The 5132-nt window shown below is 46.0% G+C and overlaps 1 protein-coding gene across 1 annotated transcript in view; it reads right to left on the bottom strand.

The window, feature by feature from the left end:
- Nucleotides 1-2591, bottom strand: part of Pla2g7 (phospholipase A2 group VII) — a 49714-nt gene extending 47123 nt beyond the window's left edge. Inside the window, exon 1 of the mRNA XM_031346821.1 lies at nucleotides 2249-2591. The gene's annotated coding sequence lies outside the window, so the exon portion shown is untranslated. The remainder of the gene's footprint in view (nucleotides 1-2248) is intronic.
- Nucleotides 2592-5132: the final 2541 nt, after the last annotated feature.

Below are 5132 nucleotides of genomic sequence, written 5' to 3'. Positions count from 1 at the left end.
CTATATATTCTATATTATATTATGTATATTATATAATTATAATAAATATATTTATATAATATCATATACAGTATATAATTAATATAATATGATATATGTTATAATTATGTATTATATAATATATTACAATGTTTTATTTTTTTTCATAAAATTTATCACAGTAGTAGGGATTGCAATCCACAAGTAGGTGACACTTGATGGAGAAAAAGAAGTAGAAACCTTTCTCCTTCCCTCACCAGCAGACTACAGACCTTCCTCCAGATTCTAGAGCAACATAATTTAGAACCAAATGTTCCCTTATTCAACTTCTTTTTATCCAATACTTGACAGAAATACTTCTTTTTATCTTCCTACTTGATAGAAATGGCTCTGTTTAGGGTCAGTGGGTCAGTCAGGCTCGGCTCGTAATTATGAATCATGAAAAACTGGCAGGCTTAAGTAAGATACAGTGCTGGGGGCGGGGGCTGCTTGAGAGATGACTTTATGATTAAGAGTACTGGATGCTTTTCTAGAGGACCAAGGTTCAATTCCCAGCACCCACATGACAGCTCACAGCCATCTGTAACTTCAGGTCCAGGGGATCTGGAGTTATATATATATATATATATAACTGGGGATGTCTGGGGATGTACCTTGGTTTGTAGACTGTTGGCCAGCACACCAGGGTTCATCCCAGGTGCCTCATAGAGCAGGTACAGTGCCTCAGACCTGGTATCCCACAACCCAGGAGATAAAGAAATCAAAGCCAGCAGCTCAAGGTTATTCTCAGCTGCACAGCAAATCCAGCCTGGGCTACATGTACCTTTTCTCAGAAGAACAAAGAAATAAGAACAAAAAGGTCCCCCTTGAAGGAGCCCTTCCTAAGGACCTCCATTCCAATTACCGGACATGCCCTTTGCTTAATGCTGTATGCTGAGGCCATCTCAAAGAGGATGCTAAGCTGTCTGTTTACAAACAGAATGAAGGGGTTTAGTCTCTCTAGGTGTTCTTTATGACTAGTGAGCAGACAGAGAGGAAATGAAAGGCGAGCTGTCTGGCTGTGAGGGAACCCTAGAGCAGCCCTTTACACCTCACAGGGAAATCCTCAAATTGCTTAGTGAGTGCCTGAGACTCATTGAAGTGCCTCCTCACAAGCTCTCAGAGACTCAGAATGTTGAGCCTTCAGTCTCAGGGTTACTGAGGTCAGTGCCAGGCTGGAGTGACAAGTCTGTGATACCAGTTCAAGGATGGTATCAGTACACTGCGAGGGACAGGTTCTGTGTACAAATGCCTGGGGAAGGAAAATAACCCTCAGCTCGCCATGGCAAGGACATGAAGCTGGCATTCTCAGGACTCTCCCTCAGTAAGAAAAGCTTGCCTGGGTGCTGGCAATTCTCCAGTGTCCTCCACCTCTTTGTTTTGACTCCTGACCCAGGAGTTCAATGTAACTCCAAAATTTGCTTCAGGGAGCACACACACACACACACACACACACACACACACACACACACACACACACTCTCACATACACACATATTCCAGTGCTCCCCCTCAGTCACCAGTTTCCCAGCTCAGCAATCTTATTTGGGTCAAATGTAATTTGTGCATGTGTAATTTGGTAACATGTGCCGCCCAGATTGAATGCCCTTTAGAAGTGACAGCTCCGTGCGAGTAAGAGCCTGCCTGCCTTCCTTCCTTCCTTCCTTCCTTCCACCCTCCCTCTCTTCCTTCCTCTTTCCCTCCCTCCCTTCCCACGACCTGGCAGTAATTCCCACGGGATAGTATGGAAGCCCCAAGAGGACCATGTCCGGTTTTTGGCTAGCTTGGCTTTGTAAAAATCCAGCCTTAGAGGTGGAATAACCATCATTTCCTCTGGCCAGCGGCCGGATGCCCCCAAGAAAGAGCGGCATTGCTCTATTTTTATAATCCTGTTCGCAAACTTCTTAGATCTGGGATATTCCTCATAAGGAAGCGCGTGTCCCAGGATGCGATCTAAGAACAATACATTTCCCTGCTGCACCGGGTTCACCTGCCTCCCCCTCAATACTGAATTATTAGGGTGGCTTTCTCGGAAGCAACTTGTCACCTCCGCGCAACAATTCTGGAGCCCTGTTTCTCGGGACCTCCGAGATGAGTCCAGAACTAAACAGGAGGACATTATGGTTTCAGCCCACCCTCCCTGCGGACCATGCTCCCACGTCCTGCAGTAGCCCAGTGACAGCACCACAAGCCCACAGCTCAAGCCCTTCCCTGTCCTGGGGCTCCTTACCTGGTCACTGCGCTGACTCAGAGCCCTGGGCTCAGGACTGCCACCAGCGCGAGTCAGATCCCAACACCGGACAGTCGTTTTCCCCTCGGGGACAGAGTAACTCAGAGGTAAATTGAATGTGTGGCCTCTTAAAAATCTACCTTTAGGCTGGACCCTCCCCTCCTCGGGTTGCTGTGCAGGAGGGACAGGGGAGGAGCGTTTGGCCCGGCCTCCTGACAGCTTCTAGCTGCTGCGACTCAGGCTCACGCAGGACTAGCTCCAGGACCAGCCATCACTTGGACCTCCTCAAGCGCCCATGCGTGGATCCTGACTGTGCCTGGGCGTGGGCTCCTAGATTCCTAGTCTGACACCCGATTCTCACCAGGTTCGCGACGAGCTGTGCCCACCCCCAAGCCTATCGTTACTAGTTCCATCCTGTTCTCCAAACCGCAAAGTTCACGGAATCACTGAACTCCGGTCGAGAATCTATAAGGTTTTGTGCAGCTCATATTTTGAAACTTTGTGCCTAGAATCCCGCTTCACTCTTTGAGGAGATTACGCTCCAGACTAAAGGGCTTACCCCTACCCAGCTTTCTTTCTTTGCTGATTTTTGAGGGACATAGTAATTGTAGAGTCGGTCTCATAGCTCAGTCTGACTAGGTTATTGATGCTTGTTGTAAAAACATCTCCATACAAATACAAACATTCCCTCCAAGAGTGGGGGTGGGGATGGAGATGTGAAAGGTTCAGTAGAGGAGCAGAAATTTGGAAGATTCTTGAGGGCTCCTTCCCAGAGGTATAAAAAGTGTAAACAAGGGGGAGGGGGCGGGGCGGGGGATTGGAGACTCCAAGGACTGAAGAACAGAGGAGAGATTTGGCTTGCTAGGATGTATGCAAATGTGCGACGAGCTCCAGGGTTGTGGCTTTAATGAGTCATCGCTCTCACCCACGGTGTTGTGGTGTTGTGTGGCAGTGATGCAGTTGCTCCTTCCTGCTCCTATGAGTAACCCTTCACCCATACTTCTGTTAGGAGCCACGATAGGAACTCACTGGTCCACCAAGTTAGACACTGGGGAAATTGTTCTATGGGTCAGTCTTGATTCCCTTTCTGGGGTGCATTAATATGTGTGACGTATCTCCCCACAGAGAGGTTTTCTCCTCAAACCCATCTTCCAATAATTTTTAAAATCTTCATCTAAAACCATTTAGAAATTAGGTTGAAATTTATATGTTGTATTACAGTGTTATACTTCTGACTATTTTTGGTTAGGTTAAGTTCTCGCTCAGTCTTTATGAGCTTTTAAACAATAATTTTCGGCAGGAGTGAGGGTGGAGAAATAGATGAATACAGAGTAGTCATGAAGGTACAGAAAGGACCTCAAAGTTGGAACAAGACACCACTGAGGGTGGAGAAATAGATGAATACAGAGTAGTCATGAAGGTACAGAAAGGACCCCAAAGTTGGAACAAGACACCACTGAGACCAAATTCTCAGCATCAAGGAGGTTCATTTGCCCTAGAGAGAGACAAATGTGTGTGTGTCTGTGTGTGTGTGTGTGTGTGTGTGTGTGTGTGTGTGTCTGAGTCCGAGGACAAGAGAGAAGGGAAGAGAAATAAGGGAGAGGGGAGAAAAAGGTCAAGGGAGAGGAGGAAGGAGTATTTGCCCTAGAGGGCCAAATAAGAAAATAGGCCTTGGTGTCTAGCTTTAGAAATGTAATATAAGAGTTTAGCAAGGCAGAGGGAATAAGGAGAGAGTGGGTCTGGCCTAGCAGAGCCAGGTTTGCCATGCCAGGTCTATTAGAGCCCCTTCGGATACAAACAAAATAATGAAGAACTCCTTGTAGGATATTTATAGAGGCCTGCAAATACTTGGTAGGGCACTTGCCTAGTATGTATGAAGTCCTAAAGAACCAGCCTGCCTCCATTTTAGTAAAGATAATCTAGGTTCATTCCTGTTTATGATTAAACCTCTGTTTCTCAAAGACTGGGCTATACCCCACCTGTAACTGTGAAACTGAAACAGTAGCACACTGTTATACACTATTATTAAGTCTCCACTCCCTGCAAGAAGTGTCTGTTTCCTATGCCCAGTGTATCCTGCAAACCATGTTTTTCTGTCTATGCTGAACTTGCAACTGCATGATCTATGTTCATTCCATTGCCTTGCTAAACTCCTGAACCTGTGACATATGATTGCCCTCTTGCCTTATGAAAATATGCCTATCCAGGTACTCTGATGACTCTCCTTCCACATGATATATTCTTGCACTTCTTTTTATTGCCTTCTTTTTAGCAGCCCAATATCCTGACAGCTGTCTTCTGTCACATTTTAGCCCCCACACAAATCCTTGAGCCCTGAGTCCTCTGCTTTTCAGGTTAGGTACTAATAGCTAATTATCCCCACAATAGGGACCTCAAAAGCTGGTGAGGATCTGCTCTCAGTCTGAAATCCTGATTTTGGAAGAAGCGACTGACTGGCCAGTCTAAATAAAGTTTGCTTAATCAGAATGTTATGGAAATGCTCCCCACCCCAGCCCCTTCAGGTCTAGCGTAACTTTAACTACAGATGGTTCTGTAATGCCTGCTCCAGAAATGAACCATGCCTTTGTTTCAAAAGGTTATATGACCACCTACGCCGACAACCTTGTTATGACTGCCTGTTAATATGACTAATAGGTTTCTCCTCCAACTCAATATGCCAGTTCAAGGTGAATCAAGACTATAAAGGCAGGTTTATTGAGAGACAGCTCCCAGGCTGGTTCTCAGATCTCACCAGAGTTCAAGCAAAGGGGTTTCATAGAGCTTAGGCAAGGAGTGATAGCACGTCAGCTAGAAGCTATGATTGTGCCCATACATGGTTAAAAACTGAAGCCCTGGATGGTCCCTGTTGTGTGGGTTGCCAGAA

Source organism: Mastomys coucha, unplaced genomic scaffold, assembly GCF_008632895.1.
Source record: "Mastomys coucha isolate ucsf_1 unplaced genomic scaffold, UCSF_Mcou_1 pScaffold3, whole genome shotgun sequence".
NCBI classification, from domain to species: Eukaryota; Metazoa; Chordata; class Mammalia; order Rodentia; family Muridae; genus Mastomys; species Mastomys coucha.
This window is presented reverse-complemented; position numbering and strand designations above follow the sequence as displayed.